This window comes from Eubalaena glacialis, chromosome 11 (genome assembly GCF_028564815.1).
Source record: "Eubalaena glacialis isolate mEubGla1 chromosome 11, mEubGla1.1.hap2.+ XY, whole genome shotgun sequence".
Taxonomy (NCBI): Eukaryota; Metazoa; Chordata; class Mammalia; order Artiodactyla; family Balaenidae; genus Eubalaena; species Eubalaena glacialis.
Genome location: NC_083726.1, coordinates 89304827 through 89328299, shown reverse-complemented (window position 1 = coordinate 89328299; position 23473 = coordinate 89304827). Strand labels below are relative to the sequence as shown.

General features: G+C 39.0%; 2 pseudogenes; both read left to right on the top strand.

The window, feature by feature from the left end:
- Positions 1 to 5067: 5067 nt before the first annotated feature.
- LOC133101417 (NADH-ubiquinone oxidoreductase chain 5-like) lies at positions 5068 to 6782 on the top strand (annotated as a pseudogene).
- Positions 6783 to 7366: 584 nt separating this feature from the next.
- On the top strand, positions 7367 to 8489 carry LOC133101411 (cytochrome b-like; annotated as a pseudogene).
- Positions 8490 to 23473: the final 14984 nt, after the last annotated feature.

Sequence of the window (23473 nt, the reverse complement as noted above, 5' to 3'; positions counted from 1 at the left end):
TTTATGATAAAAACTCTCCAGAAAGTAGGCATAGAAGGAACATACATCAACATATTAAAAGCCATATATGACAAACCCACAGCCAACATCGTTCTCAATTGTGAAAAACTTAAACCATTTCCTCTAAGATCAGGAACAAGACAAGGTTGCCCACTCTCACCGCTATTATTCAACATAGTTTTGGAAGTTTTAGCCACAGCAATCAGAGAAGAAAAAGAAATAAAAGGAATACAAATCAGAAAAGAAGAAGTAAAACTGTCATTGTTTGCAGATGACTTGATACCATACATAGAGAATCCTAAAGATGCTACCAGAAAACTACTAGAGCTAATCAATGAATTTAGTAAAGTAGCAGGATACAAAATTAATGCACAGAAATCTCTTGCATTCCTATACACTAATGATGAAAAATCTGAAAGAGAAATTAAGGGAACACTCCCATTTACCACTGAAACTAAAAGAATAAAATACTTAGGAATAATCCTACCTAATGAGACAAAAGACCTGTATGCAGAAAACTGTAACACACTGATGAAAGAAATTAAAGATGACACAAATAGATGGAGTGATATACCACGTTCTTGGATTGGAAGAATCAACATTGTGAAAATGACTCTACTACCCAAAGCAATCTATAGAGTCAATGTAATCCCTATCAAACTACTAATGGCATTTTTCACAGAACTAGAACGAAAAATTTCACAATTTGTATGGAAACACAAAAGACCCTGAATAGCCAAAGCAATCTTGAGAAAGAAAAACGGAGCTGGAGGAATCAGGCTCCCAGACTTCAAACTATACTACAAAGCTATAGTAATCAAGACAGTATGGTACTGGCATAAAAACAGAAATATAGATCAATGGAAGAGGATAGAAAGCCCAGAGATAAACCCACGCACATATGGTCACCTTATCTTTGACAAAGGGGGCAAGAGTATACAATTGAGAAAAGACAGCCTCTTCATAAGTGGTGCTGGGAAAACTGGACAGCTACATATGAAAGAATGAAATTAGAACACTCCCTAACACTGTGTACAAAAATAAACCCAAAATGGGTTAAAGACCTAAATGTAAACCCAGACACTATAAAACTCTTAGAGGAAAACATAGGCGGAACACTCTATGACATAAATCACAACAAGATCCTTTTTGACCCAGCTCCTATAGAAATGGAATTAAAAACAAAACTAAACAAATGGGACCTAATGAAACTTAAAAGCTTTTGCACAGCAAAGGAAACCATAAACAAGACGAAAAGACAACTCTCCGAATGGGAGAAAATATTTGCAAACAAAGCAACTGACAAAGGATTAATCTCCAAAATATACAAGCAGCTCATGCAGCTCAATATCAAAAAAACACACAACCCAATCTAAAAATGGGCAGAAGACCTAAATAGACATTTCTCCAAAGAAGATATACAGATTGCCAACAAACACATGAAAGGATGCTCAGCCTCACTAATCATTAGAGAAATGAAAATCAAAAGTACAATGAGGTATCACCTCACACTGGTCAGAATGGCCATCATCAAAAAATCTACAACAATAAGTGCTGGAGAGGGTGTGGCAAAAAGGGAATCCCCTTGCACTTTTGGTGGGAATGTAAATTGATACAGCCACTATGGAGAACAGTATGGAGGTTCCTTAAAAAACTAAAAATAGAACTACCATATGACCCAGCAATTCCACTACTGGGCGTATACCCTGAGAAAACCATAATTCAAAAAGAGACGTGTACCACAATATTCATTGCAACACTATTTACAATAACCAGGACATGGAAGCAACCTAAGTGTCCATCGACAGATGAATGGAGATAGAAGATGTGGCACACATATACAATGGAATATTACTCAGCCATAAAAAGGAACGAAACTGAGTTATTTGTAGTGAGGTGGATGGACCTAGAGACTGTCATACAGAGTGAAGTAAGTCAGAAAGAGAAAAACAGAACATAGGCATAGAGGGAACTTTCCTCAACATAATAAAGGCCATATATATGGCAAACCCACAGCCAACATCATCCTCAATGGTGAAAAACTGAAACCATTTCCACTAAGATCAGGAACAAGACAAGGTTGCCCACTCTCACCACTATTATTCAACATAGTTTTGGAAGTTTTAGCCACAGCAATCAGAGAAGAAAAAGAAATCCAAATCGGAAAAGAAGAAGTAAAGCTGTCACTGTTTGCAGATGACATGATACTGTACATAGGGAATCCTAAAGATGCTACCAGAAAACTACTAGAGCTAATCAAGGAATTTGGTAAAGTAGCAGGATACAAAATTAATGCACAGAAATCTCTTGCATTCCTATACACTAATGATGAAAAATCTGAAAGTGAAATTAAGAAAACAGTCCCATTTACCATTGCAACAAAAAGAATAAAATATCTAGGAATAAACCTACCTAAGGAGACAAAAGACCTGTATACAGAAAATTATAAGACACTGATGAAAGAAATTAAAGATGATACAAATAGATGGAGAGATATACCATGTTCTTGGATTGGAAGAATCAACATTGTGAAAATGACTCTACTACCCAAAGCAATCTACAGATTCAATGCAATCCCTATCAAACTACCACTGACATTTTTCACAGAACTAGAACAAAAAATTTCACAATTTGTATGGAAACACAAAAGACCCCAAATAGCCAAAGCAATCTTGAGAAAGAAAAATGGAGCTGGAGGAATCAGGCTCTCTGACTTCAGACTATACTACAAAGCTACAGTAATCAAAACAGTATGGTACTGGCACAAAAACAGAAATATAGATCAATGGAACAGGATAGAAAGCCCAAAGATAAACCCACGCACATATGGTCACCTTATCCCTTGTCTATTGATGATGGTCATTCTAACAGCCATGAGGTGACATCTCATACTGATTTCTTTTTCTTTTTTTTTTTTTAAACCAGCTCCCCTCAAGACAGTTCTTTTTTTTTTTTTTTGGCTGTCTTGGGTCTTCGTTGCTGTGCGTGGGCTTTCTCTAGCTGTGGTGAGTGAGGGCTTCTCTTCGTTGTGGAGCGCAGGCTTCTCATTGCAGTGACTCCTCTTGTTGTGGAGCATGGCCTCTATGTGCTTGGGCTTTAGTAGTTGCAGCACATGGGCTCAGTAGTTGTGGCACGTTAGCCTTAGAGTGCATGGGCTTCAGTAGTTGTGGCGCATGGGCTCAGTAGTTGTGGCTCTTGGGCTTTAGAGCGCAGGCTCAGTAGTTGTGGTGCACGGGGTTAGTTACTCTGTGGCATGTGGGATCTTCCCAGACCAGGGCTCGAACCCGTGTCCCCTGCACTGGCAGACGGATTCTTAACCACTGTGCCAACAGGGAAGTCCCCTGATTTCTTTTTCTTCCAGTTTTATTGAAGTATAATTGACATACAGCACTGTATAAGTTTAAGGAATACAGAATAATAATTTGATTTACATATATCATGAAGTGATTATCATAATAATTTTAATGAACATCCATCATCTCATATAGGTAGAAAATTAAAGAAATAGAAAAAAAATTTTTTTATTCTTGTGATGAAAACTGAGGATTTACTCTCTTAACAACTTTCTTATTTGACATACAGAAATGTTAATTACATTTATCATGTTATAAATGATATCCCTAGTACTTATTTATCTTGTATCTGGAAGTTTGTACCTTTTGACCACCTTCCTCCAATTCCCCTCCTCCCACCCCCTGCCTCTGGTAACTACAAATCTGATCTCTTTTTCTATGTTTGTCTGTTTGTTTTTGAAGTATAATTGACCTACAACATTATGTTAGTTCCTGATACACAACATAGTGATTCGGTATTTCTATACATTTCAAAGTGATTACCAGAATAAGTCTGGTTACAATGTCACCAAAGATATTATATAATTATTGCCTATATTCCCCACACTGTACATTTCATACCCATGACTCATTTCCTGTGCAGCTGGAAGTTTGTACCTCTTCATCTCACTCACTTATTTCTTTCATTCTCCCTACCCGCATTCCCTCTGGCAAACACCCGTTTGTTCTCTGTTATCTATGACTCTATTTCTGTTTTGTTACGTTTGTTCATTGTCTTATTTTTTTATTGAGGTATAGTTGACTTATGATATAAGTTTCAGGGATACAACATAGTGATTCACAATTTTGAAAGATTATACTCTACTTATAGTTATCATAAAATATTGGCTATAAACCCTGTGCTGTACAATATATCCTTGTAGTTTATTTATTTTATACATAGTAGTTTGTACCTCTTAATCCCCTACCCCCATTTTGCCCCTCCCCCCTACCCTTCCCCACTGGTAACCACAAAATTGTTCTCTATATCTGTGCATCTGTTTCTTTGTTGTTATATTCACTAGTTAGTTTTATTTTTTAGATTCCAAATATAAATGATAACATACAGTATTTGTCTTTCTCTGTCTGACTTATTTCAGTGAAATAATACCCTCCAAGTCCAACCATGTTGCTGCAAATGACAAAATTTCATTCTTTGTAGTGGCTGAGTAGTATTCCATTCTATGTATATATCACATCTTCTTTATCCATTCATCTGTTGATGAACATTTAGGTTGCTTCCATATCTTGGGAACTGTAAATAATGCTGCTATGAACATTGGGGTGCAAGTATCCTTTCGAATTAGTGTTTTCTTTTTTTTTCAGACATATACTCAGTATATACGGTAGTTCTAGTTTTAGTTTATTCAGGAACTGCCATACTGTTTTCCACAGTGGCTGCACCAATTTACATTCCCACCAACAGTGTACGCTGTTCCCTTTTCTCCACATCCTTGCCAACATTTGTTATTTGTGTTCTTTTAGATGATAGCCATTCTAACAGGTGTGAATAATATCTCGTTGTGGTTTTAATTTGCATTTCTCTGATGATTACCAATGTTGAGCATCTTTTCATGTGTTTATTGGCCATCTGTATGTTTTCTTTGGAAAAATGTCTATTCATGTCCTTTTCCCATTTTTAATCAGGTTGTTTTTTTGATGTTGAGTACTAATTATCCTGATTATAATAACTAACACAAATTTCTACAAAAGTGATAAATAACCATCGTATGTAAAAAATACTATTTCATGTGCTTTTATTACCAGCCTAATCCCAGTGATAATATTCCTTCACACAGGCCAAGAAATAATCATTTCAAACCGACATTGGATCACCATCCAAACCCTTAAATTAACGCTTAGCTTCAAAATAGATTACTTCTCAATAATATTTGTACCAGTAGCATTGTTTATTACATGATCTATCATAGAATTCTCAATATGATACATACATTTAGATCCTTACTTTAATCAATTCTTCAAATACCTACTCCTCTTCCTCATTATCATACTAATCTTTGTTACTGCCAACAATCTCTTCCAGCTTTTCACTGGGTGAGAGGGAGTTGGAATCATATCTTTCCTACTTATCGGGTGATGATATGGACGAACAGACGCAAACACAGCTGCCCTCCAAGCAATCTTATATAACTGCATCGGGGTTATCGGATTCATTATATCAATAGCATGATATCTATCCAACTCAAAGGCATGAGACCTACAACAAAGTTTTATACTCGACCTACTCTTCAAACCTCCCCCTTACAGGACTTGTATTAGCCGCAGCCGGAAAATCAGCTCAATTTGGACTTCACCCTTGACTCCCCTCAGCAATAGAAGGTCCCACAACCGTATCAGCCCTACTCCACTCAAGCACAATAGTCGTAGCAGGGATCTTCCTACTTATCCGATTTTACCCCCTAACAGAAAACAATAAACTTATTCAAACAATAACATTATGCCTAGGAGCCCTTACCACTCTATTCACAGCTATATGCGCTCTCACCCAAAATGATATTAAAAAAATTATTGCTTTATCTACCTCAAGCCAATTAGGCCTAATGATGGTAACAATCAGCATCAACCAGCCCTATCTAACCTTCTTGCATATTTGCACACATGCTTCCTTCAAAGCCACACTATTCATGTGCTCTGGATCTATTATCCACAGCTTAAACAACGAACAAGATATTCGAAAAATAGGAGGCCTATTCAAGACCTTACTTACCTTTTACTGCAACAGCCCTTATCATTGGGTGCCTAGCACTGACAGGAATGCCTTTCCTCACAGGTTTTTATTCTAAAGACCTGATCATCGAAACCGCCAACACGTCTTATACCAACGCCTGAGCCCTATTAATAACTCTAACTGCCACCTCCCTCACAGCCATCTTATAGCACTCACATTATCTTCTTCACACTACTGGGACAACCCGCTTCTCCCCCTCAGCTCCTATCAATGAAAACAACCCCCTCCTAATTAACTCTATCAAACGCCTACTAATCAGATTTATCTTTGCTGGATTCATCATCTCCAACAACATTCCCCCAACAACCACCCCCCTAATAACCATACCTCTGCACTTAAAACTAACTGCCCTTATAGTAACAACTCTGGGCTTCGTGCTAGCACTCAAAATTAACCTCAACACACAAAACTTAAAATATACCTACCCCTCAAACTCCTTTAAATTCTCTACTCTCCTAGGATATTTCCCCACCATTATACACCACCTACCCCCTTATCTAAACTTATTAATGAGCCAAAAATTAGCATCCTTTTTTCTAGATTTAATCGGATTAGAAACTGTCTTACCAAAACCCACATCCCTCATTCAACTAAAATCCTCCACGCTAATCTCAAACCAAAAAGGCCTTATTAAACTATACTTCCTATCATTTCTCATCACCCTCACCCTTAGCATACTCTTATTTAATTACCCGAAGTAATCTCCATAATAACCACAACACCAATAAACAATGACCAACCAGTAACAATCACTAACCAAGTACCATAACTATATAAGGCCGCAATCCCTATAGCCTTCTCACTTAAAAAACCAGAATCACCGGTATGATAAATTACTCAGTCCCCCAACCCATTGAACTTAAACACAATTTCCACCTCCTCATCCTCCAAAATATAAAATACCATTAAAAACTCTACTATTAACCCTAAAAGAACTGCCCCCAAGACAACCTTATTAGAAACTCAAACCTCAGGATACTGCTCAGTGGCTATAGTTGTTGTATAACTAAACACGACTAACATTCCCCCTAAATAAATCAAAAACACTATCAGACCTAAAAATGAGCCACCAAAATTCAACACAATCCCACACCCAACACCACCACTCACAATCAACCCTAAACCCCCATAAATAGGTGAAGGTTTTGAAGAAACCCCCACAGAACTAACCACAAAAATAATACTTAAAATAAATACAATATATGTCATTATTATTCTCACATGGACTCCAACCATGACCAATGACATGAAAAGTCATCATTGTCACTCAACTATAAGAACACCAATGACCAACATTCGAAAAAACCACCCGCTGATGAAGATCATCAACAACACATTCATTGACCTCCCAACCCTGTCAAACATCTTGTCATGATGAAACTTTGGCTCTTTACTAGGCATCTGCCTGATCCTACAAATCCTGACAGGCGGTACACTACACACCAGACGCAACAACTACCTTCTCATCAGTAACACACATCTGCCGAGACGTCAACTATGGATGAATTATTCGATATATACATGCAAACGGAGCTTCCATATTCTCTACCTGCCTCTACACTCACATAGGACGTGGCCTGTACTATGGGTCCTACATCTTTCAAGAAACATGAAACATTAGAATCATCCTACTACTTACAGTCATATCTACCACATTCATAGGTTACGTACTACCTTGAGGACAAATATTCTGAGGCCCAACAGTCATCACAAACCTACTCTCAGCAATCCCATATATCGGCACCACGCTTGTCGAATGAATTTGAGGTGGCTTTTCTGTAGATAAAGCAACACTCACACGATTCTTTGCCTTCCACTTCATTCTCCCTTTCATCATCACAGCGCTAGCAGCCTTCCACCTACTATTTCTTCATGAAACAGGATCCAACAACCCCACAGGAATCCCATCCAACACAGACAAAATCCCATTCCACCCCTATTACACAAACAAACATATCCTAGGCACCCTACTACTAATTCTAGCCTCACTAATACTAGCCTTATTCTCACCCGACTTGCTAGGAGACCCCAACAACTACACCCCAGCAAACCCACTCAATACACCACTGCATATCAAGCCAAAATGATACTTTCTATTCACGTATGCAATCCTACGATCAATCCTCAACAAACTAGGAGGAGTCTTAGCCCTATTACTCTCAGTCCTAACCCTGGCATTTATTCCAATACTCCACACATACAAACAGCAAAGCATGATATTCCGACCTTTCAGCCAACTCTTATTTTGAATGTCAGTAGCAGACTTACTAACACTAACATGAATCGGAGGACAACCGGTAGAACATCCATACATCATTATCGGACAACTTGCATCTATTTTATACTTTCTTTTAATCCTAGTGTTAATACCAGTAACTAGTATCATTGAAAACAAATGTCTAAAATGAAGAGTTTTAGTATAACACAATACCCTGGTCTCGTAAACCAGAAAAGGAGAACGACACACCTCCCTAAGACTCGAGGAAGAAGCCCTAAACTTCACCACTAGCACCCAAAGCTGAAATTCTATATAAACTATTCCCTGAAATATATTATAAGACATTCATAAAACTACAGTACTATGTCAGTACTAAAACAACTCATTTTATCACATATATGTCATGTATTTCGTGCGTGTCTGCACTGTCACATCAATAAATACATGCGTTCCATACATACATATATAAATTGTATGTATAACCATGCATTACATTATTCACCACATGCCTAATAAGCATGTACATTAAATCATTGATATTGCATCGTACATATAATTTATTGGTCGAACATAATACATTAGGTTAAAACAGTCTCGACCAATGTACCTATAATCATGTCCATTGGACCAGGAGCTTGATCACCAGGCTGCATGAAACCATCAACCCTGCCGAGTGGGTTGATGTCCCTCTTCTCGCTCCGGACCCATAACTTGTGGGGGTTTCTATTGGTGAACTTTATCAAACATCTGGTTCTTACTTCAGGGCCATCTCACCTAAAATCGCCCACTCTTTCCCTTAAATAAGACATCTCGATGGGCTAATGACTAATCAGCCCATGCTCACACATAACTGTGGTTTCATGCATTTGGTATTTTTTAATTTTGGGGGGGATGCTTGGACTCAGCTATGACCTTAAAAGGTCTTAACACAGTCAAGCAAATTGTAGCTGGACTTAATTACAATTATTTACTAGCATGAACAACCTTCATTGTGCAATTCAATGGTCGCAGGACATAGCACTCCATTCACCCCCCAATTTAAAATATTTACCTATCAGAATAAATTAACCTTTAACTCCCCCATCATACCAATGAGCAACTTAGATATTCACCACCCATATAGACACACAAATAGATTCGCCAGCCATTTTATCAAAAATTTAATACTAGGGAGATAGGGCAAGATGGCGGAAGAGTAAGACGCGGAGATCACCTTCCTCCCCACAAATACATCAGAAATACATCTACACGAGGAACTGCTCCTACAGAACACCCACTGAACGCTGGCAGAAGACGTCAGACCTCCCAAAAGGCAAGAAACTCCCCACGTACTTCGGTAGGGCAAAAGAAAAAAGAAATAACAGAGACAAAAAAATGGGGTCGGGACCTGCACCAGTGGGAGGGAGCTATGAAGGAGGAAAGGTTTCCACACACTAGGAAGCTCCTTCGCGGGCGGAGACTGTGGGTGGCAGAGGGGGGAAGCTTCAGAGCCACGGAGGAGAGCACAGCCATAGGGGTGCGGAGGGCAAAGCGGAGAGATTCCCGCACAGAGGCTCGGCGCCAAGCAGCACTCACCAGCCCGAGAGGCTTGTCTGCTCACCCGCCGGGGCGGGCAGGGGCTGGGAGCTGAGCCTCGGGCTTCGGTCGGATCCCAGGGAGAGGACTGGGGTTGGCGGTGTGAACACAGCCTGAAGGGGTTAGCACACCACAGCTAGCCGGGAGGGAGTCCGGGAAAAAGTCTGCAGCTGCCGCAGAGGCAAGAGACTTTTTCTTCCCTCTTTGTTTCCTGGTGCGCGAGGAGAGGGGATTAAGAGCGCTGCTTAAAGGAGCTCCAGAGACGGGCGCGAGCTGCGGCTATCAGCGCGGACCCCAGAGACGGGCATGAGACGCTAAGGCTGCTGCTGCTGCTGCCACCAAGAAGCCTGTGTGCGAGCACAGGTCACTCTCCACACCGCCCCTCCCGGGAACCTGTGCAGCCCGCCACTGCCAGGGTCCCGTGATCCAGGGACAACTTCCCCGGGAGAACGCACGGCGCGCCTCAGGCTGCTGCAACGTCACGCCGGCCTCTGCCGCCGCAGGCTCGCCCCGCATCCGTATCCTTCCCTCCCCCCCGCCCGTGTGAGCCAGAGCCCCTGAAGCAGCTGCTCCTTTAACCCCGTTCTGTCTGGGCGGGGAACAGATGCCCTCAGGCGACCTATACGCAGAGGCGGGTCCAAATCCAAAGCTGAACCCCGGGAGCTGTGCGAACAAAGAAGAGAAAGGGAAATCTCTCCCAGCAGCCTCAGAAGCAGTGGATTAAAACTCCACAAACCACTTGATGTGCCTGCATCTGTTGAATACCTGAATAGACAACGAATCATCCCAAATTCAGGAGGTGGACTTTGCGAGCAGGATATATTAATTTTTCCCCTTTTCCTTTTTTTGTGAGTGTATATGTGTATGCTTCTGGGTGAGATTTTGTCTGTATAGCTTTGCTTTATAATAGCTTTATTTTATTTCATTTTATTTTATCCTCCTTCTTCCTTTCTTTCTATTTTTTCTCCCTTACTCTGAGCCGTGTGGATGAAAGGCTCTTGGTACTCCAGCCAGGCATCAGGGCTGTGCCTCTGAGGTGGGAGAGCCAACTTCAGGACACTGGTCCACAAGAGACCTCCCAGCTCCACGTAATACCAAACGGTGAAAATCTTTCAGAGATCTCCATCTCAACATCAAGACCCAGCTTCACTCAACGACCAGCAAGCTACAGTGCTGGACACCCTATGCCAAACAACTAGCAAGACAGGAACACAGCCCCATCCATTAGCAGAGAGGCTGCCTAAAATCATAATAAGGCCACAGACACCCCAAAACACACCACCAGATGTGGACGTGCCCACCAGAAAGACAAGATCCAGCCTCATCCACCAGAACACAGGCACTAGTTCCCTCCACCAGGAAGCCTACACAACCCACTGAATCAACCTTAGCCACTGGGGACAGATACCAAAAAACAATAGTAACTACGAACCTGCAGCCTGTGAAAAGGAGACCCCAAACACAGTAAGATAAGCAAAATGAGAAGACAGAAAAACACACAGCAGATGAAGGAGCAGGGTCAAAACACACCAGACCTAACAAATGAAGAGGAAATAGGTAGTCTACCTGAAAAAGAATTCAGAATAATGATAGTAAGGATGATCCAAAATCTTGGAAATAGAATAGACAAAATGCAAGAAACATTTAACAAGGACGTAGAAGAACTAAAGAGGAACCAAGCAACGATGAACAAGACAATAAATGAAATTAAAAATACTCTAGATGGGATCAATAGCAGAATAACTGAGGCAGAAGAACGGATAAGTGACCTGGAAGATAAAATAGTGGAAATAACTACTGCAGAGCAGAATAAAGAGAAAAGAATGAAAAGAACTGAGGACAGTCTCAGAGACCTCTGGGACAACATTAAATGCACCAACATTCGAATTATAGGGGTCCCAGAAGAAGAAGAGAAAAAGAAAGGGACTGAGAAAATATTTGAAGAGATTATAGTTGAAAACTTCCCTAATATGAGAAAGGAAATAGTTAATCAAGTCCTGGAAGCACAGAGAGTCCCATACAGGATAAATCCAAGGAGAAACACGCCAAGACACATATTAATCAAACTATCCAAAATTAAATATAAAGAAAACATATTAAAAGCAGCAAGGGAAAAACACCAAATAACACACAAGGGAATCCCCATAAGGTTAACAGCTGATCATTCAGCAGAAACTCTGCAAGCCAGAAGGGAGTGGCAGGATATACTTAAAGTGATGAAGGAGAAAAACCTACAACCAAGATTATTCTACCCAGCAAGGATCTCATTCAGATTTGATGGAGAAATTAAAACCTTTACAGACAAGCAAAAGCTGAGAGAGTTCAGCACCACCAAACCAGCTTTACAACAAATGCTAAAGGAACTTCTCTAGGCAAGAAACACAAGAGAAGGAAAACACCTACAATAACAAACCCAAAACATTTAAGAAAATGGGAATTGGAACATACATATCAATAATTACCTTAAATGTAAATGGATTAAATGCGCCCACCAAAAGACACAGACTGGCTGAATGGATACAAAAACAAGACCCGTATATATGCTGTCTACAAGAGACCCACTTCAGACCTATAGACACATACAGACTGAAAGTGAGGGGATGGAAAAAGATATTCCATGCAAATGGAAATCAAAAGAAAGCTGGAGTAGCAATTCTCGTATCAGACAAAATAGACTTTAAAATAAAGACTATTACAAGAGACAAAGAAGGACACTACATAATGATCAAGGGATCGATCCAAGAGGAAGGTATAACAATTGTAAATATTTATGCACCCAACATAGGAGCACCTCAATACATAAGGCAAATACTAACAGCCATAAAAGGGGAAATCGACAGCAACACAATCATAGTAGGGGACTTTAACACCCCACTTTCACCAATGGACAGATCATCCAAAATGAAAATAAATAAGGAAACACAAGCTTTAACTGATACATTAAACAAGATGGACTTAATTGATATTTATAGGACATTCCACCCAAAAAAAACAGAATACACATTTTTCTCAAGTGCTCATGGAACATTCTCCAGGATAGATCATATCTTGGGTCACAAATCAAGCCTTGGTAAATTTAAGAAAATTGAAATCATATCAAGTATATTTTCCGACCACAACGCTATGAGACTAGATATTAATTACAGGAAAAGATCTGTAAAAAATACAAACACATGGAGGCTACAGAATACACTACTTAATAACGAAGTGATCACTGAAGAAACCAAAGGGGAAATCAAAAAATACCTAGAAACAAATGACAATGGAGACACGACAACCCAAAACCTATGGGATGCAGCGAAAGCAGTGCTAAGAGGGAAGTTTATAGCAATACAATCCTACCTCAAGAAACAGGAAACATCTCGAATAAACAACCTAACCTTGCACCTAAAGCAATTAGAGAAAGAAGAACAAAATAACCCCAAAGCTAGCAAAAGGAAAGAAATCATAAAGATCAGATCAGAAATAAATGAAAAAGAAATGAAGGAAACAATAGCAAAAATCAATGAAACTAAAAGCTGGTTCATTGAGAAGATAAACAAAATTGATAAACCATTAGCCAGACTCATCAAGAGAAAAAGGGAGAAGACTCAAATCAATAGAATTAGAAATGAAAAAGGAGAAGTAACCACTGATACTGCAGAAATACAAACGATCATGAGAGATTACTACATGCAACTCTATGCCAATAAAATGGACAACCTGGAAGAAATGGACAGATTCTTAGAAATGCACAACCTGCCGAGACTGAACCAGGAAGAAATAGAAAATATGAACAGACCAATCACAAGCACTGAAATTGAAACTGTGATTAAAAATCTTCCAACAAACAAAAGCCCAGGACCAGATGGCTTCACAGGCGAATTCTATCAAACATTTAGAGAAGAGCTAACACGTATCCTTCTCAAACTCTTCCAAAATATTGCAGAGGGAGGAACACTCCCCAACTCATTCTACGAGGCCACCATCACCCTGATACCAAAACCAGACAAAGATGTCACAAAGAAAGAAAACTACAGGCCAATATCACTGATGAACATAGATGCAAAACTCCTCAACAAAATACTAGCAAACAGAATCCAATAGCACATTAAAAGGATCATACACCATGATCAAGTGGGGTTTATTCCAGGAATGCAAGGATTCTTCAATATACGCAAATCAATCAACGTGATACACCATATTAACAAATTGAAGAAGAAAAACCATATGATCATCTCAATAGAGGCAGAGAAAGCTTTTGACAAAATTCAACACCCATTTATGATAAAAGCCCTGCAGAAAGTAGGCATAGAGGGAACTTTCCTCAACATAATAAAGGCCATATATGACAAACCCACAGCCAACATCATCCTCAATGGTGAAAAACTGAAACCATTTCCACTAAGATCAGGAACAAGACAAGGTTGCCCACTCTCACCACTATTATTCAACATAGTTTTGGAAGTGTTAGCCACAGCAATCAGAGAAGAAAAAGAAATAAAAGGAATCCAAATCGGAAAAGAAGAACTAAAGCTGTCACTGTTTGCAGATGACATGATACTATACATAGAGAATCCTAAAGATGCTACCAGAAAACTACTAGAGCTAATCAATGAATTTGGTAAAGTAGCAGGAAACAAAATTAATGCACAGAAATCTCTTGCATTCCTATACACTAATGATGAAAAATCTGAAAGTGAAATTAAGAAAACACTCCCGTTTACCATTGCAACAAAAAGAATAAAATATCTAGTAATAAACCTACCTAAGGAGACAAAAGACCTGTATGCAGAAAATTATAGGACACTGATGAAAGAAATTAAAGATGATACAAATAGATGGAGAGATATACCATGTTCTTGGATTGGAAGAATCAACATTGTGAAAATGACTCTACTACCCAAAGCAATCTACAGATTCAATGCAATCCCTATCAAACTACCACTGACATTTTTCACAGAACTAGAACAAAAAATTTCACAATTTGTGTGGAAACACAAAAGACCCCGAAGAGCCAAAGCAATCTTGAGAACGAAAAATGGAGCTGGAGGAATCAGGCTCCCTGACTTCAGACTATACTACAAAGCTACAGTAATCAAGACAGTTTGGTACTGGCACAAAAACAGAAATATAGATCAATGGAACAGGATAGAAAGCCCAGAGATAAATGCACACACATATGGTCACCTTATCTTTGATAAAGGAGACAAGCATATACAGTGGAGAAAAGACAGCCTCTTCAATAAGTGGTGCTGGGAAAACTGGACAGGTACATGTAAAAGTATGAAATTAGAGCACTCCCTGACACCATACACAAAAATAAACTCAAAATGGATTAAAGACCTAAGTGTAAGGCCGGACACTATCAAACTCTTAGAGGAAAACATAGGCAGAACACTCTATGACATAAATCACAGCAAGATCCTTTTTGACCCAGCTCCTAGAGAAATGGAAATAAAAACACAAATAAACAAATGGGACCTAATGAAACTTAAAAGCTTTTGCACAGCAAAGGAAACCATAAACAAGACCAAAAGACAACCCTCAGAATGGGAGAAAATATTTGCAAATGAAGCAACTGACAAAGGATTAATCTCCAAGATTTACAAGCAGCTCATGCAGCTCAATAACAAAAAAACAAACAACGCAATCCAAGAATGGGCAGAAGACCTAAATAGACATTTCTCCAAAGAAGATATACAGATTGCCAACAAACACATGAAAGAATGCTCAACATCATTAATCATTAGAGAAATGCAAATCAAAACTACAACGAGATATCATCTCACACTGGTCAGAATGGCCATCATCAAAACATCTACAAACAATAAATGCTGGAGAGGGTGTGGAGAAAAGGGAACACTCTTGCACTGTTGGTGGGAATGTAAATTGATACAGCCACTATGGAGAACAGTATGGAGGTTCCTTAAAAAACTAAAAATAGAACTACCATACGACCCAGCAATCCCACTACTGGCCATATACCCTGAGAAAACCATAATTCAAAAAGAGTCATGTACCAAATTGTTCATTGCAGCTCTATTTACAATAGCCAGGACATGGAAGCAACCTAAGTGTCCATCATCGGATGAATGGATAAAGAAGATGTGGCACATATATACAATGGAATATTACTCAGCCATAAAAAGAAAAGAAATTGAATTATTTGTTGTGAGGTGGATGGAGTTAGAGTCTGTCATACAGAGTGAAGTAAGTCAGAAAGAGGAAAAGAAATACAGTATGCTAACACATATATATGGAATCTAAGGAAAAAATAAGAAAGGTCATGAAGAACCTAGTCGTAAGACGGGAATAAAGACACAGACCTACTAGAGAATGGACTTGAGGATATGGGGAGGGGGAGGGGTGAGATGTGATAGGGTGAGAGAATGTCATGGACATATATACACTACTAAATGTAAAATAGTTAGTGGGAAGCAGCCGCATAGCACAGGGAGATCAGCTCGGTGCTTTGTGACCACCTAGAGGGGTGGGATAGGGAGGGTGGGAGGGAGGGAGATGCAAGAGGGAAGAGATATGGGAACATATGTATATGTATAACTGATTCACTTTGTTATAGAGCAGAAACTGACACACCATTGTGGAGCAATTACACTCCAATAAAGATGTTTAAAAAATAAATAAATAAATAAAATAAACAAATCATGGGGATGTGATGAACAACATAGTGAATATAGTCAATTTCATTGCGTATTTGAAAAATGCTAAGAGAGTCAACCTTCAAAGTTCTTGTCACATGAAAAAGAGTTGTATCATCTGTGAAGGTGGAAGGATGGTAACTAGACTTATTGTGATCATTTTGCAACATATACAAATCCCCTTTCATTATGTTGTATATCTGAAACTAATATAATGTTATGTGTTAATTATACCTCAATAAAAAAAATTGGTACTGAAAAAAAAAATGTAATACTAAATCTGACATAAACCACACAACATAACCATACAAACACCACCTATATATAACAAGTTAATGTAGCTTAAACACTTCTTAAAGCAAGACACTGAAAATGTCTAGATGGGCTCACTGTCCCCATGAACATAAAGGTTTGGTCCCAGCCTTTCTATTAGTTTTTAATAGAATTACACATGCAAGTATACACACTTCCGTGAGAATGCCCTCTAAATCACTGAGATTAAAAGGAGCAGGTAACAAGCATGCCGCACCAGCAGCTCACAACACCTTGCTCAATCACACCCCCACGGGAGACAACAGTGATAAGAATTAAGCCATAAACAAAAGTTTGACTAAGTCATATTAATCAGGGTTGGTAAATTTCGTGCCAGCCACTGTAGCCATACGATTCACCCGAATTAATAGAATTATGGCGTAAAGCGTGTTAAAGAATTATACAAGATAAAGTTAAAGCTTAATTAAGCTGTAAAAAGCCATAATTAAAGTAAAAATAAACTACGAAAGTGACTTTAACATATCCTGATCACACGATAGCTAAGACCCAAACTGGGATTAGATACCCCACTATGCTTAGCCCTAAACCCAAATAATCATAAGAACTAGACTATTCGCCAGAGTACTACCAGCAACAGCTTAAAACTCAAAGGACTTGGCGGAGACCCTCCAACACTAGCAGGTAGGTGTGGTTCAGTCTCCAATGGGGTCACTGCTCTTTCCCCTGGGTCCCGATGCACACACTACTCTGTGTGTGCCCTCCAACAGTGGAGTCTCTGTTTCCCCCAGTCCTGTCAAAGTCCTGTAATCAAATCCCGCTAGCCTTCAAAGTCTGATTCTCTAGGAATTCCTCTTCCCGTTGCCGGACCCCCAGGTTGGGAAGCCTGACATGGGGCTCAGAACCTTCACTCCAGTGGGTGGACTTCTCTGGTATGAGTGTTCTCCAGTTTGTGAGTCACCCACCCAGCATTTATGGGATTTGATTTTATTGTGATTGTGCCCCTCCTACCGTCTCATTGTGGCTTCTCCTTTGTCTTTGGATGGGGGGTATCTTTTTTGGTGAGTTCATGTCTTCCTGTTGATGATTGTTCAGCACTTAGTTGTGATTCTAATTGTCTCACAAGAGGGAGTGATCTCCCCGTGCTATGCGGTTGCTTCCCACTAGCTATCTATTTTACGTTTGGTAGTGTATATATGTCCATGCCACTCTCTCACTTTGTCACAGCTTACCCTTCCCCCTCCCCATATCCTCAAGTCCATTCTCTAGTAGGTCTGTGTCTTTATTCCCTTCTTGCCACTAGGTTCTTCATGACCTTTCTTATTTTTTCCTTAGATTCCATATATATGTGTTAGCATACTGTATTTCTTTTCCTCTTTCTGACTTACTTCACTCTGTATGACAGACTCTAACTCCATCCACCTCACAACAAATAATTCAATTTCTTTTCTTTTTATGGCTGAGTAATATTCCATTGTATATATGTGCCACATCTTCTTTATCCATTCATCCGATGATGGACACTTAGGTTGCTTCCATGTCCTGGCTATTGTAAATAGAGCTGCAATGAACAATTTGGTACATGACTCTTTTTGAATTATGGTTTTCTCAGGGTATATGGCCAGTAGTGGGATTGCTGGGTCGTATGGTAGTTCTATTTTTAGTTTTTTAAGGAACCTCCATACTGTTCTCCATAGTGGCTGTATCAATTTACATTCCCACCAACAGTGCAAGAGTGTTCCCTTTTCTCCACACCCTCTCCAGCATTTATTGTTTGTAGATGTTTTGATGATGGCCATTCTGACCAGTGTGAGATGATATCTCGTTGTAGTTTTGATTTGCATTTCTCTAATGATTAATGATGTTGAGCATTCTTTCATGTGTTTGTTGGCAATCTGTATATCTTCTTTGGAGAAATGTCTATTTAGGTCTTCTGCCCATTCTTGGATTGCGTTGTTTGTTTTTTTGTTATTGAGCTGCATGAGCTGCTTGTAAATCTTGGAGATTAATCCTTTGTCAGTTGCTTCATTTGCAAATATTTTCTCCCATTCTGAGGGTTGTCTTTTGGTCTTGTTTATGGTTTCCTTTGCTGTGCAAAAGCTTTTAAGTTTCATTAGGTCCCATTTGTTTATTTGTGTTTTTATTTCCATTTCTCTAGGAGCTGGGTCAAAAAGGATCTTGCTGTGATTTATGTCATAGAGTGTTCTGCCTATGTTTTCCTCTAAGAGTTTGATAGTGTCCGGCCTTACACTTAGGTCTTTAATCCATTTTGAGTTTATTTTTGTGTATGGTGTCAGGGAGTGCTCTAATTTCATACTTTTACATGTACCTGTCCAGTTTTCCCAGCACCACTTATTGAAGAGGCTGTCTTTTCTCCACTGTATATGCTTGTCTCCTTTATCAAAGATAAGGTGACCATATGTGTGTGCATTTATCTCTGGGCTTTCTATCCTGTTCCATTGATCTATATTTCTGTTTTTGTGCCAGTACCAAACTGTCTTGATTACTGTAGCTTTGTAGTATAGTCTGAAGTCAGGGAGCCTGATTCCTCCAGCTCCATTTTTCGTTCTCAAGATTGCTTTGGCTATTCAGGGTCTTTTGTGTTTACATACAAATTGTGAAATTTTTTGTTCTAGTTCTGTGAAAAATGTCAGTGGTAGTTTGATAGGGATTGCATTGAATCTGTAGATTGCTTTGGGTAGTAGAGTCATTTTCACAATGTTGATTCTTCCAATCCAAGAACATGGTATATCTCTCCATCTGTTTGTATCATCTTTAATTCCTTTCATCAGTGTCTTATAGTTTTCTGCATACAGGTCTTTTGTCTCCTTAGGTAGGTTTATTCCTAGATATTTTATTCTTTTTGGTGCAAAGGTAAATAGGAGTGTTTTCTTAATTTCACTTTCAGATTTTTCATCATTAGTGTGTAGGAATGCAAGAGATTTCTGTGCATTAATTTTGTATCCTGCTACTTTACCAAATTCATTGATTAGCTCTAGTAGTTTTCTGGTAGCAACTTTGGTATTCTCTATGTATAGTATCATGTCATCTGCAAACAGTGACAGTTTTACTTCTTCTTTTCCGATTTGGATTCCTTTTATTTCTTTTTCTTCTCTGATTGCTGTGGCTAACACTTCCAAAACTATGTTGAATAATAGTGGTGAGAGTGGGCAACCTTGTCTTGTTCCTGATCTTAATGGAAATGGTTTCAGTTTTTCACCATTGAGGATGATGTTGGCTGTGGGTTTGTCATATATGGCCTTTATTATGTTGAGGAAAGTTCCCTCTATGCCTACTTTCTGCAGGGTTTTTATCATAAATGGGTTTTGAATTTTGTTGAAAGCTTTCTCTGCATCTATTGAGATGATCATATGGTTTTTCTTCTTCAATTTGTTAATATGGTGTATCACGTTGATTGATTTGCGTATATTGAAGAATCCTTGCATTCCTGGAATAAACCCCACTTGATCATGGTGTATGATCCTTTTAATGTGCTGTTGGATTCTGTTTGCTAGTATTTTGTTGAGGAGTTTTGCATCTATGTTCATCAGTGATATTGGCCTGTAGTTTTCTTTCTTTGTGACATCTTTGTTTGGTTTTGGTATCAGGGTGATGGTGGCCTCGTAGAATGAGTTGGGGAGTGTTCCTCCCTCTGCAATATTTTGGAAGAGTTTGAGAAGGATACGTGTTAGCTCTTCTCTAAATGTTTGATAGAATTCACCTGTGAAGCCATCTGGTCCTGGGCTTTTGTTTGTTGGAAGATTTTTAATCACAGTTTCAATTTCAGTGCTTGTGATTGGTCTGTTCATATTTTCTATTTCTTCCTGGTTCAGTCTCGGCAGGTTGTGCATTTCTAAGAATCTGTCCATTTCTTCCAGGTTGTCCATTTTATTGGCATAGAGTTGCATGTAGTAATCTCTCATGATCGTTTGCATTTCTGCAGTATCAGTTGTTACTTCTCCTTTTTCATTTCTAATTCTATTGATTTGAGTCTTCTCCCTTTTTTTCTTGATGAGTCTGGCTAATAGTTTATCAATTTTCTTTATCTTCTCAAAGAACCAGCTTTTAGTTCTATTGATCTTTGCTATTGTTTCCTTCATTTCTCTTTCATTTATTTCTGATCTGATCTTTATGATTTCTTTCCTTCTGCTAACTTTGGGTTTTTTTTGTTCTTCTTTCTCTAATTGCTTTAGGTGCAATGTTAGGTTGATTATTTGAGATGTGTCCTGTTTCTTGAGGTAGGATTGTATTGCTATAAACTTCCCTCTTAGAACTGCTTTTGCTGCATCCCATAGGTTTTGGGTCGTCGTGTCTCCATTGTCATTTGTTTCTAGGTATTTTTTGATTTCTCTTTTGATTTCTTAGTGATCAGTTGGTTATTAAGTAGTGTATTGTTTAGCCTCCATGTGTTTGTATTTTTTACAGATCTTTTCCTGTAATTGATATCTAGTCTCATAGCGTTGTGCTTGGAAAAGATACTTGATAAGATTTCAATTTTCTTAAATTTACCAAGGCTTGATTTGTGACCCAAGATATGATCTATCCTGGAGAATGTTCCATGAGCACTTGAGAAAAATATGTATTCTGTTGTTTTTGGGTGGAATGTCCTATAAATATCAATTAAGTCCATCTTGCTTAATGTATCATTTAAAGCTTGTGTTTCCTTATTTATTTTCATTTTGGATGATCTGTCCATTGGTGAAAGTGGGGTGTTAAAGTCCCCTACTATGATTGTGTTGCTGTCGATTTCCCCTTTTATGGCTGTTAGTATTTGCCTTATGTATTGAGGTGCTCCTATGTTGGGTGCATAAATATTTACAATTGTTATATCTTCTTCTTGGATCGATCCCTTGATCATTATGTAGTGTCCTTCTTTGTCTCTTGTAATAGTCTTTATTTTAAAGTCCATTTTGTCTGATATGAGAATTGCTACTCCAGCTTTCTTTTGATTTCCATTTGCATGGAATATCTTTTTCCATCCCCCCACTTTCAGTCTGTATGTGTCCCTAGGTCTGAAGTGGGTCTCTTGTAGACAGCATATATATGGGTCTTGTTTTTGTATCCATTCAGCCAGTCTATGTCTTTTGGTGGGAGGACTTAATCCAGTTACATTTAAGGTAATTATCGATATGTATGTTCCTATTCCCATTTTCTTAAATGTTTTGGGTTTGTTATTGTAGGTGTTTTCCTTCTCTTGTGTTTCTTGCCTAGAGAAGTTCCTTTAGCATTTGTTGTAAAGCTGGTTTGGTGGTGCTGAACTCTCTCAGCTTTTGCTTGTCTGTAAAGGTTTTAATTTCCTCATCAAATCTGAATGAGATCCTTGCTGGGTAGAGTAATCTTGGTTGTAGGTTTTTCTCCTTCATCACTTTAAGTATATCCTGCCACTCCCTTCTGGCTTGCAGAGTTTCTGCTGAATGATCAGCTGTTAACCTTATGGGGATTCCCTTGTGTGTTATTTGTTGTTTTTCCCTTGCTGCTTTTAATATTTTTTTTTATATTTAATTTTGGATAGTTTGATTAATATGTGTCTTGGCGTGTTTCTCCTTGGATTTATCCTGTATGGGACTCTCTGTGCTTCCAGGACTTGATTAACTATTTCCTTTCCCATATTAGGGAAGTTTTCAACTATAATCTCTTCAAGTATTTTCTCAGTCCCTTTCTTTTTCTCTTCTTCTTCTGGGACCCCTGTAATTCAATTGTTGGTGCGTTTAATGTTGTCCCAGAGGTCTCTGAGACTGTCCTCAGTTCTTTTCATTCTTTTCTCTTTATTCTGCTCTGCAGTAGTTATTTCCACTATTTTATCTTCCAGGTCACTTATCCGTTCTTCTGCCTCAGTTATTCTGCTATTGATCCCTTCTAGAGTATTTTTAATTTCATTTATTGTCTTGTTCATCATTGCTTGGTTCCTCTTTAGTTCTTCTAGGTCCTTGTTAAATGTTTCTTGCATTTTGTCTATTCTATTTCCAAGATTTTGGATCATCTTCACTATCATTATTCTGAATTCTTTTTCAGGCAGACTGCCTATTTCCTCTTCATTTGTTAGGTCTGTTGTGTTTTTACCTTGCTCCTTCATCTGCTGTGTGTTTTTCTGTCTTCTCATTTTGCTTATCTTACTGTGTTGGGGGTCTCCTTTTCACAGGCTGCAGATTCGTAGTTCCTGTTGTTTTTGGTGTCTGTCCCCAGTGGCTAAGGTTGATTCAGTGGGTTGTGTAGGCTTCCTGGTGGAGGGGCCTAGTGCCTGTGTTCTGGTGGATGAGGCAGGATCTTGTCTTTTGGTGGGCAGGTCCACGTCTGGTGGTGTGTTTTGGGGTGTCTGTGGCCTTATTATGATTTTAGGCAGCCTCTCTGCTAATGGATGGGGCTGTGTTCCTGTCTTGCTAGTTGTTTGGCATAGGGTGTCCAGCACTGTAGCTTGCTGGTCGTTGAGTGAATCTGGGTCTTGGTGTTGAGATGGAGATCTCTGGGAGATTTTCGCTGTTTGGTGTTACGTGGAGCTGGGAGGTCTCTTGTGGACCAGTGTCCTGAAGTTGGCTCTCCCACCTCAGAGGCACAGCCCTGATGCCTGGCTGGAGCACCAAGAACCTTTCATCCACACGGTTCAGATTAAAAGGGAGAAAAAATAGAAAGGAAGAAAGAAAGAGGATAAAATAAAATAAAATAAAAGTACGATAAAATAAAACAGTTATTA